This window comes from Miniopterus schreibersii, assembly GCF_964146895.1.
Source record: "Miniopterus schreibersii genome assembly, chromosome: 18".
NCBI lineage: Eukaryota > Metazoa > Chordata > Mammalia > Chiroptera > Miniopteridae > Miniopterus > Miniopterus schreibersii.
The window spans coordinates 25,497,538-25,509,616 of record NC_138121.1 but is presented as its reverse complement, the minus strand read 5'-3'; the positions used below and the strand labels follow the sequence as shown (position 1 = coordinate 25,509,616).

The window sequence follows — 12,079 nt, the reverse complement described above, 5'->3', positions numbered from 1 at the left end:
GGGGTACTTAGGTGTGGACTGGTCTAGAGGTAACCACCACTGTTTATTGAACATGTATGACTCAAGCTCTGTATGTTTTATTTAACCCTCCTCCTATGAGGTAGGTATTAGTATCTTTGGATGAGGAAGGTGAGGTAAAAAGAACAGAGGTACAATTTGCCCAAGATCACAAAGCTCGCAGGTGATTCTCTATCCACTATATTAAATCAGTTTGTTAAAGGGAAGATGAAGCGCTGTGATTCTTTTGGTCATATTGGCCCCATTCAGCATTATCATGCTGCGGTGGAAAGTTCAAACAAGACATAAAGCAGTTTTATCTGACTACATAGCACATCATTTTTCATTAGCATACCTAAAACGTTTTCAGTCCCCCAGTTGTGCCCAATGCCAAGTGCGGGCCAGTTTAGCATTTAGACAGAAAACAGCCTGTGATCCCTAGTATCTAAATCACCCAGACACTTTTTTGGGAGGCAAACTTTTGATCCCTGTTTCTTCAAAAAGGGTAACAATTGGTACTAGTGGTCCTGGCTAGGCGGAGAGGGGGCAGGAGTGGTGCAGACAAGATTTGGGGCAGGAGTTTCGCCTGTCAGGGTGGGAGTCGGGTGACTGACTCACAGGTTGACCCACTCTCCCGCGTCTCGGCTGCCACGTGGGTGAAATGGGTAGAGGTTTGCAGAGTGGGTGCGTGGGGGTGCCGTCCGAGCCCGGCTCCGGCTCGGGCAGTGAGCACGAGTACAGCTTCAGGCGTTTATAGCAAATGCTGGCCACGGGGGCCGTTCCGCCAGGTTTGTTCTGCGCAGGACATGGGCCAACAAGGACGCTTTCGTGCCAGTGCCTTTCCTCCAAGATCCCGACCCAAAGCCCAGCGCATCCCACGCCGGGCCGCTCCTACCGTCGGTTCCTCCCAGCACCATCTAGGTTCCAGCGAGACAGCCACGCCCCATTGGTTACAGCCCCGCCCCCTCCCCAAGGCCGCAAACGTCGCGATACTGGGGTCGGTCCTCCCGGCTGGGGCCGGGCGGCACTGGGCGTCAAGAGCGCGCACGCAGGCCCCACGCAGGATACGCGCGGCTGGCGGGGCTGGCGTTCCCAGCCGTCGGTCTCCGCGTCTTGATGCTGCAGTCTCGCGAGAGTTGGTAGTAAACAGCCCGGAATGGAGACCAGAGGCGTGTTCGCCCCGGGGTCGCCGTTATCCTGCGCCCCCCGGACCCAAGCTTGAGGCAGCAGCAGGTACGTCAGGCGGCCCGGTCCCGTAGGCGCCGCTCCTCTCCCGGTCTGCGCGGCTGCCGGCCCGTTTAGATGTGCCTCCGAGGCCCGGAGGGTGGGGGTCTGCGCCGGTGGTGGCTGGGCCCTCCCTGCGACCCTCGACCGGAGCGTTTAGAGGCGCCGGTTACGCGGCGTGCAGGGCGGTAGGGAATTAACAGTCCCCTCAGCTCGCCAGACCCGGCCTGGACTTGAACGGCTAGTCTCTCTGCCCGGCCTTTTCTGCGGGTTTACACGGTGTGATAGCTGGCTCAATTTCATTTTTCATTTTCTTTATGTGAAGCAAGCTTTAACGGAGTGAAACACTATCCCCAGCTCTGAGCCTCAGCCTCCGAACATGCCCATAGTGCTAGGTATGCTCCCAGAAGGGTTCTGGTATCAGATTTTAAATGACCTCAGTTCTTTGCCCTAGCGGAGTCTACACACTGCTCCGCTGATTTGCAGAAAAGCAGAGTGAGAGACTCGTCGGCAAGTTGGGCCCCTGAGGCTCTTGCTTTCAGACCTGTAGGATCTTAAAGTTTTGCCTTTCCCTGTCGTGATGTGCTTCTTAAGACTGTTACAGAACAACATCATTTTTATTAAGATGTTTACCCTTTGTTTTTGTTAGAGCCACTGAGTATCTTGGCCTATTTGTGTGTGCAAGTTGTTCAGCATTTACATTTATACTTTAAGACACTTCCAAGTGGGATAGAGTGGCATAAGATCTGAGGTGAACTCTGGAGAATTTAGTTTTTTATGGCCCTTTAGTCATAACTACGCTAGTAAGTAGCTCTCTGACTTCAAGGTCTCATTTTGCATATGTATAAAAACGAGAGACTAGAGAACAGTGATTCTTCCCAACTTTTTTTTACCTGCAGCAACCATTTTATATATATGTTTGTGTGTGTGTATAGTTTTTTTAATGTAAGAGCTTTGTTAAGGTAAAATTTACATACCGTGAAATTCACCTGTTTTAAAGTACTTATTCAGTGACTTTAAAAAAAAGTCAAATTTAGAATTGTGCAGCAATCATCACAACAATCCACTTTTAGAACATTTCTTTCACCTCCAAAAGATCTCTGGTGCCCATTTGTAGTCACTACCTGTTTCTAACCCCAGCCCCAGATCATCGCTAATCTTTCTGTTTTGCTAGATTTGTCTTTTCCAAATATTAAATAGATTCAGGTGGAATCTTATGTGGCCCTTTGTGTCTGGCTTCTTTAATTTAGCATAATGTTTTCAACGTTCATCCATGTTGTAGCATGTATCACCATTCCTTTTTATGGCCCAATAATATTCTGTTTAATGGTTATAAAACATTTTGTTTATTTATTCATACAGAACACCTTTTGCAAATAAGATTTTATTTTATTTTATGTTCCCATGTATGTTGCAGATGGCCAGAGCCCTTCAGGGGGGGGGGGGGGGGCTAGGGGGCGTGACTCTTGACTACTAGTTCTCTCCATTGCATTCCCCAAGCATCTGTCATAATCAAGAGTTGCTTGTATCTATGAAAAAAGAGAAATTCTAAGAGAGTGCTTGCAGAGCCTTTGAAGCACCCATGGGATCTCTTCTAGTCAAGAGGTTTTTAGCATTCAAATTCACGTATTCTTTGATTCCATTTTCTATCATTCTGGTGGTAGATATTTTTTGCCTTGCTGCCTCTTTATTTTTGTGACACGAATAATTAAAGTAACGAAAGTTAGGAAGGCTGAAGACAGGTGAACTGCATGTAGCTCCCATTAGTGCTTTAAGCAGGGGTGTTTTTATGTGGGGGAGAGGGCAGAGATTTGCAACTGCCGGTTTGCACTAGGAGAGTTGAGGCGTTGGTTATATTGGAAAAACTTGAGAACTCTAACTGTGGGTGACTAGAAATATTAAGAACGGGAGGGTAGACCTTGAACTCGGTGTTTGGGTAGGGTACCTTGGCCTCTTCCTCGTTTTGCCTGACACAGGTTAGGAGGTGATTAAAGGAGACTTAAGTTGATTTTTCTTTCTTTGTTTTCCTCATCAGTTTCGGTGTGCTGCAGGAATCTGTTAACTAGAGTTATTAATCTTGACAATGTCTTCTTGCTTTAGGAAATGAGTTTTAAGTAAAATGAGGAAAGGACTGAGTTTAGAGGTGCCTCATATGTGGCTAGCAGGTACTAGAGAGCTGCAGGACAGAGAGAATAGGAGACGGGAGCAACGTGTGTGAAAGAATAGGCAATGAAAGAGAGCGCAGACCAAGATTTTTTAACTTTGGCACTATTGATTCTGGGCTGAATTATATGTGTCTCCCCTACTCCCCCCCCCAAAAAAAACCCTACTAATGGACAGAATGTGCCCGGAGGAACCGGTTCAATCAGGCATAAGAACACACATTTTTAAAGATAGTGTGGCCTGGCATCATTTAAATGCTAGCCTATTAAACAATGCTAATACAGCCAACTATGCAGTTAGTTACGGAAGTGGTATTTTATAGCCAAATTCTAATTGAACCGAATGACACCCTTTCATGGCCTAAACACAATTCAGTGTTCTCTGGAGCTATTTCAGTAAAGGTTTTTAAAAAGCAAGGCATATCTGCATAATTAGATGACTATCAGGTGATACAAGTAATTTCCTCTCACCTGAATTGTGTTTTTTAATTATTTGCAAAGAAATAATTTCAGATGTACTTTAGCTATACCCAGAATTATAATTGTAGTGATATTCTTTCATAATGCAAAGTAGAAGAATCTCAGAGTTGTAAGGAATATTAGCCGTCAGCAAGACTAGTTGGTTGCCCAAGTAATACATTTCCTCTACTTTGTCTTCCTTTTACAAATGTGTCATTAAATCTTATTCTTGGCATGTGTTATTTGAACTGGTTGTTTACATTCAGTATTTGATGTCCAATATATTTTGATTATACCTCTGTTAGAGGCATAATTATACTTAATTATGGAAACCCATAATTATGTAAATACCATTTTAGAGCTTACCTCTGTATGGAAAGATAACCAGGTCTTCTATGTAAAGAATTGATAGATATTAAATCCAATAAACACTTAGTGGGATTCAGTAACAGCCCTAATTAGGCCCCTATGTGTAAATGATACTGCAGATTATAAGCCTGTTCAGAGTGAACTAGCTAAAAGCTTAGCCTTACTTTAGGAGGTAGACACAGATTTAACAATTTGTAGGCAGTAGATCCCTTTTAAGCTCTACTGTATTACATATAAAGTTAAAATTTTAATATTTTGAATTTTTGTGTCACTGTCTTACCAGAAAATATTTTTCTATAAATTTATTTTAAAAGGTTTATAAGGTATTTAAGTAATATGTGTTTTATCTCATTATAAAGTGTACCATACACTCTGTAAAAATGTAAATAAATAGGATCAAGAAGAAAATAACTACCTGTAATCATACTATTGAAATGTAGAACCATTATTACCACTTTGGTTGACATCTTTTCATGTTCTTTTTTTCCTGTGCACATAGATACATATATATAAATCAAAATGTGGACCACACTGTATATGAACTGTTTTACTTAACGTTTCTTGAGTGTTTGCCCGTATTCTTTGGGAAATAAATTATTTTCCTGTTGCTGCTGTAACAGATTTCTACCAATTTAGTATCTTAACACAAATTTAATATCTTACAGTTCTGGAGGTCAGTAGTCTGAAATCAGTCTCACTAGGCTAACGTCAGGGTGTCAGCAGGGCTTCATCTCTTTTTCAGTTTCTGGAGGCAGCGGCATTCCTTGGCTCCTAACCTCTTCCTCATATTACTTCAGCCTCATGCCTCCGTCATCACATCTACCAGCTCAGAGCTCCTGCCTTCCTTTGATGAAGACTCTTGTAATTACGTTGGCCCCACCTGGATAAGACAGGTTAATCTCCCCATCCTGAAATCCTTAGTTTCATTATACCAGCAAAGTCCCTTTGGTCATATAAAGTGACATTATATGTAGGTCCTGGGGATGAGGGTGTGGACATCTTTTGGGGATCATTATTCAGCTTTCCAAAGGGACATAACTGAATTGCTGCATAGCATTCCATAGTATGGATGAACCATAATTATTTAGCTAGTCCCCTATTATACTTTTAGATGGTTTCTTATTATTCCCAGTTATAATCCTTGGACATAAATCATTGTATGCTTTCAGATTCACACATATATGGAATGAATTTCTAGGGGAGATTTTAGAAAAGCAGTGTAGCCTACCTCTTAAGAGTGTGGCCTCTGGAGCCAGACTTCCCAAGTTCCTAGCCCAGCTTTCCCACTTACTGGCCATATGGCTCCAGGCAAGGTTCTGAGCTACCTTGGGCCTCAGTTTTCTCATCTGAGATTGAGGGTAGTAACAGGTTGTTGTGAGGGTAGTAACAGGTTGTTGTGAGAATTAAATGAGTTAACACATGCAGATTACTTAGAATAGCTCGTAAGTGTTCCTTTTTGTTGTTTTTACTGGATTTATTAGACCAACATTTTTTCACATTTTTTTTTAAGGCTTTTGAATACACATTGGCAAATTACCATTCTAAAAGTTTGTTTGTAAGAATTTTTTTTACATTCACTAGCAACATATGAGAGCACTCATTGGGTTGAATTCTTAAACGTGATTTGTATTTTATACTGAGTGTCTCAACTTATATGTGTCAGAATGTTACTTGAGTTTTATAATGTAAATTATAGAAACTCTGAGGCTAATTTTTTGTGGTGGTTGAGGTTAGTCATCACCCAAGGATATTTTTTCCATTGATTTTTAGAGAGACTGGAAGGGGGCGGGGGGGAGAGAGAAACATCCATGTGAGAGAGACATATCTATTGGTTGCCTCCCACATGTGCCCCAACCTGGGCAGGGATCAAGCCTGCAACTCAGGTGAGTGCTTATCTTTTCAGGAGTTCTCTCAATTCCTTAGAATGAGAATTACTTTTAATTTCATTTTGACTAGCTCAATCCCATCTGTTAGGATGTCATTCAATATAAAGGTTGATGTGTGTAAATCTCTTTGACATGGTATATAGTCTGGTTATGCACACAGTGAGCCTAACATAAGAGGCTTTCAAGTGCACGTCCTATGTGTCAAAATTCAGTTACTCCCGATCCTGGCGAGTGTGGCTCAGTGGTTGGAACATTGGCCAGCTTTGGTGCACGGGTTCAATTCCTGGTCAAAGGCACTGACCTGGGTGCAGTTTCAGGTCTCGGCCCTGGTCTCGGCCCCGGTCAGGGCATGTGCCAGTTGAAGTGTCTCTCTCACATCGATGTTTCTCTCTCTTCCCCTCCCTCTCTTTTACTCTCTAAAAATCAGTGGAAAAATATCCTCAGGTGAAGATTAACAAAAATTCAGTACTCCCACCCTTCTCAGTGCATTCCTAGCACCCGAGACTAAATATAGGATTTATTTATTTGTGTATTTTGGACAATTTGAACGTACCAGAAAGGTTCCAAGAACAGTATAAAACCTTTTTTTCTCTTTGAACCATTTGAAATTAAGTTGCAGGCATGGTGCCCATTATCCCCAGATACTCTAGTGGGCATTACCTGCAAATTGCTTGGACCTTCTTACATAATCATAGCACAGCCTTCAAAATCAGGAAATTAGCCTTGATATAGCACTGCTATCTAATCACTGGCAGGCCCCATTCAGGTTTTGCCTTTTGTCCCAATAACATCCACACAGCAAAGGGACCCATTTCTGAATCTTCAGTTGCAGTTAGGGGTCATGTCTCTTGAGTTTCCTTCAATCTGGAGCCATATCTAAACCATTCCTTGGCTTTCATTACCTTGGTACTTAGGAAAATTCTAGGCCAGTTATTTTGAAGACTGTCCCTCCGTTTGGGTTCTGACACTCATGATGCAGTTCAGGTTGTGCATCTTTGGGAGGAACCCCATGGGGGATGCCAGGCTCTTCGGTGCATCTGTTCTATGGCCCCGGTTCTGTGTGTCCCATTGCTGGTTAATTTGATGAAGCTTGTCCACATTAAGTTACCCTTTTTCCCTTTGTAAATCAGAATTTTGTTGGGAGGCATTCTGAGTCTGTGTAAATATCTTATTCTTTAAACTTTCAATTTATTTTAGTTTATTATTTTTTAATGTTTTTATTGATTTTAGAAACAGGAGGAAGGGAAAGGGAGCGAGAGAAAGAAACGTTGATGAAAGAGAAATGTCAGTTGGCTCCTCCTGCGTACCCCCTAGTGGGGATTGAGCCTGCAACCTGGGCATGTGCCCCGAACTAGAATCAAACTGGCTACTTCTCGGTGCATGGGATGACACTCAGCCAGCTGAACCACACTGGCCAGGGCTCAAATTATTTTATTTATATATGTCACGGTAGACTTGTGTTTTCCTGTTTTACTCAGTGGATTAGGATCTGTTACATTCATTATTTATTTTGATGCTCAGATTATTCCAAGCTGGCCTCTGCATTCCTTTGACATATCCCCATAATTCTTTGAGCACTTTCTCCCCTCAAGCAAGAATAAGATGTTCCAGACTTCTCTGTTCTTAACCTGCCCAGCCTGGAACTAGCTCCTTCTCCAGAGAGAAGGTACATTCTCCAGAGAGTCTAGTTTCTTTTAGTGGAGAATGGTATTAGAAGACCAGTTCTGGGCACTAGCTGGGCTTCCTTCTCTTGGGATGTCACTGCTCCCATGTCCTTTCAGTAGACAAAGTTAGAAAATGTATGTGTGTGTGTACACATGCATACACACATTTGCATGTATTTATTTCTACATCTGTCTATATATTGAAAACCTTGAGTTCACACCAATACTTCCATGTTCAGTCTGATCCTGCATGGTTCATTCAAGTTTCTTCCCTTTTTATATTTGTGACTTTATTCTCTGACAGTGAGAAAGCTGCCTCCCATTACCTGTAAAATATTTATTTGATCAAATCAGTTTCCCTATGTTGCTGCCATCACTCCGTTCAGGCTCTGGCACCCCTTACAGGGGCCTCTCCCCCCCACACACACCTTTCTGACCCTCTCAGACTCCATTGCCCCACACTGGGCCACTGTGGCTCTTCCACCAGCGCCTGCCTTCTTGTCCTCAGCTGAATTATTTGGAAAGGGAAGAAAAGGAAAAGTTAGAATTCTGTCTTTTTAAAAAGTGTTTTTCTTTTCATGTGTGTATATGTATGTGTCTCTGTTTACATACTCTGCTTATCTTACGCTTGTTGCTGCTTATCTGCTTGCCACTAGATGGTGAGCCCACCTTGGGGAGAGTGCTCACCAGATTTGCATTCTATATGAGAGCCAAGAAGGATCCCTTGTAGACACCTGCGGATAGATGTTTTAGATATGGGAAAGTGCAGTCTGTGCCTTTAAAGGCCCCGTAGAGGAGTCAGTGGGCACCGGCCATCTTTAAAACAAACAGGCCACAGGCACAGAAGTCGGTTGTTAGTGGCCAGTGTTGCGACCCCGGTGCCCATGCTCTGGCTCCCCATGGCGTTTCTTGTTTTCCTCAAAGCAAGTTTATATTTTGCAGCCTTCCTATTCTGGGATGGGGAAGCCGTAGAAACCTCAGGATCTGTTATAACTTATGATCTATGGGTCTTTGAAGAGTGTCTTCTTAGAACCCAGATTTTAGTTCACCTTTAGTTCACCTTTAACAGACATAAGCACATCAGCCAGATCTGAACAAAAGGTGTCTCTTTGTCCCTGTCATCCCCAGCCCTATCGTTTATTGCCATCAGGTTTTTCTTACTTGAGGATATTTTCCAACCAATGGTGGGTTTGGAGACTAGAGCAGACTAATGTGGCCCTTTTGGGGAAGGGGTCAGTGACCCTTTAATGACTAAATCAGTGCTCTCTTTCATTTGGCCACCCTTCATGTACAGAGTTTTTTTCATGGAATTTTTTTCCTTCTCCCTGTTCCCTTGTGCCCAGAGCTGTGCCTTCCCAACTCTAATGCTCCCAAAATTTCACATGTTCAGAACTCACCTCCTGCTAGTGTTTCCCAAACTAGCTTTCCTGCAGCCTTCTCCATCTCAGCTTCAGTTAAGGGTAAGAGGCCTTGGTGTTGTCCTTGGCTCCTTACTTGCACACCTTCCACACCTAGTTGTCACAGCGGATTCTGACACCTCTGCTGTCACATCTGTAATGTGACCACCTTCATCACCTCTCCTGCCCCACGCTAGCCCAAGCCACCATCTTTACAGGACTCTTCCAGTTGGTTCCATGCTCCTGCCTGTGTCGCTTCTCTGCTCTGATCCTGCACTCCCTTCCCATTCACGGGGAAAGCGGAGGCCTTTTTCTGACCCATAAGGCCCTCCCTAGTCTGCCTCCCTGTCACCTCACCTCATCTTCTGATTCCCCGTCCTTCACACTGCTCCAACCACACTGGCCTCACTGCCTGTCTTCACACAAGTCAGGCATGTTCCTTGCCTCGGGGCTTTTGCACTTGCTTGTCCTAGTACCTGCAGTTCTCTTTGTGTACAGGGCTTGACAAGCTTCCTGCTTCCATCAGCACTCTGTCTAAAAGTTCAGCCCTTTCCCTGACATGTCATATCCCCTTCTTTCTTTTTTCTCCTTTAAAATACAGTACAGTATTTACCATTAGCTTAGTACTGTATGTTTTAATGATCTTGTATATTGCCCGTCTCCCCACACTGGAAGGTCAGCTCCATGAGATTGGTTTCTGTTCATGGTGTTCACTGTTCTGTTCCTACCATCTGGAACAGTGCCTGGCTCTTTAGAGTTGCTCAGTTAATGAGTTGGATGAGTGAACAAAATTGCTCAACAGTCCCACCTGGCTCTGGTGCACTTCACTCCATTGGATGGAGAGGGTCTATATTTCCAGTTGTTTGCTGGATGTTCTTCTCAGACTTCGTACCTGCTTGAGGTCCTTGACCCCCATCTTTCAGCTTCTTCAGACTGGCATCTTATTGCCTCCCCCCTCACACAGATAGCTTGTTGATTCTGTGCATGGCCTGTGTTTTCTATGATGGAGCTCTGCTTTGGATGCCCCTTTCCTTATTTCCCTGCTTCCAGCCCCACCAGCTCAGATTCCGTGAGAGCCAGCTGCCATCTACTTCATCAACATAAGCCTCCTCTTTATACCAGGAAGAACCTCAATACAGTGTCCCTGGCACTGTCCTTTGGCACTTTCCTTTCCTGTGCCATGTTTAGCTGTTTGCAGTTATGGTCTGCCTATTTGCTGGGTCACATGTGGAGGACCGTGCCTCACTAACAATACTTGTTTATTCTGCAGTATCTGGTGGTGTGTCTTAAACTTGCTTAGCACTCTATAAACTTGTATGAGTTAATGAATAAATTAAGGTAGAATGTCTTATGATGTTGCAATGTCCTATTTTCCAGAAGCCTATTATCTTAGATATTTTAAATTTTAACACCCCCTCCCCCAACCTTTTCTTTTTGTTTCTTTCTTTTAAAGTCAGGCTCCTGTCTCAGAGAACATCAGCCATCTCTTCTATGTAGGCTGCATTGAATTTTGGGGGAAAAGTTTTAATTAAAGTGGATCTGACACAGGTCTAAGATTTACTCACTAGTATCACTCACTAATATTTGTGTTTTATGTATCCCAAATATGTCATAGATTCTTTAGCTTGGGGCAGAAGAGTTTTAAGAGATTTGTTTATTTAAGTGAGAGACCCATTTAAATCTTTTAACTATAATTTAATATGACATGAGCACTTTTATCACCAATGATTAGCTTTGTCTTTGACCAGTAATATAATCAGGTAAAGCATATATTTCATGTAGTTATATTCTGTGATACTCCATCGCTGCAAGTATCAAGTATGAACCAAAAAAATTGCGGCTTACTCTCAAGCAGATTGCTCTAAAACTTGTTGGAGTGGCTTTTGCTGTCCCCTGATTCTTTTCTTTGGTCTTTCTTTTCTTATCTGTTGTGTGTTTGTTGTTGTTAATCCTCACCCAAGGATATTTTTCCATTGATTTTTAGAGAGAGAGGGAGGGAGGGAGGAAGAAGGAAACATCGATGTGAGAGAGACACATCAGTTGGTTGACTCCTGCATGCCCGATCTAATGAACCTGCCACCCAGGTACATGCCCTTGAACCCTTGACCCTTCAGTGTGCAGGCTGATGCTCTAACCATTGAGCAACACCAGCCAGGGTTATTGTCAGTTTTTAATGTCTTTGTTCTTACGGTTGGCATTCTCATTGTTCTAACTGTTGATATGGGAAATAACTTTTAAAGTTTCATTTCTATTTGATGAGCTCTGTGTCACCAAACTTAATCTTTAGTTCCAGAGATAGACCTTTTCAGGATCGTTTGTTATTACAGCAGTGGAAATCCTAATTATTAAATTTAGCAAAATTTGTTAGACTCTCACCCCTTACTCAGTGTTTTCCTGTTTATAGAAGCACATATGGATAGTCCCAGAAACTACAAACTCCTTGCTGCTCTAAATCACCAGTGTCTGCTAGAAGATGGGCTTAACAGCTTCGCAGACCTCTTTTGAAAGGGGGCTAACTTGTCCTAAGTGGTTTTGTTTTAGAAACAAGTGGCAATAGAAGGCCTTTCTCATCTTATTCATCCGTCTTCCTCTTGCTGGATTATTTATGTTTCTAGTGTCATCTGTGCAACTGATTTTTCTGGGCATGCCACAGCCAACATTGTTTTTTACTGCTGCTCTATTTTTCACCGTGAAGAATGATCTTTTTTTGATCCATTCAGATATTTTGAAACATCTGTGCCCACGTGTAATTTAGTACTCAAATAACATTTTTCTTTGGCATCAGCTTACCTTATAAACTTGTCCTCTCATATCACTTCCAGTAAAGAGATAACCTGGTTTTATAATATATTTAGCAAGTTAAATGTCTTTAAATTGGGGCAATTTAATGGCAGTAAAACCTCTTCAATGCTCTTTTCATA

At 42.8% G+C, this 12,079-nt stretch overlaps 1 protein-coding gene across 2 annotated transcripts in view; it reads left to right on the top strand.

Annotated features, from left to right (window-relative positions):
- Positions 1 to 983: 983 nt before the first annotated feature.
- Positions 984 to 12,079, top strand: part of MBTPS1 (membrane bound transcription factor peptidase, site 1) — a 50,267-nt gene continuing 39,171 nt past the window's right edge. Inside the window, exon 1 of one of the 2 annotated variants that reach the window (XM_081119383.1) lies at positions 984 to 1,230. The gene's annotated coding sequence lies outside the window, so the exon portion shown is untranslated. The remainder of the gene's footprint in view (positions 1,231 to 12,079) is intronic. The other variant, XM_081119384.1, reaches the window with a different exon arrangement.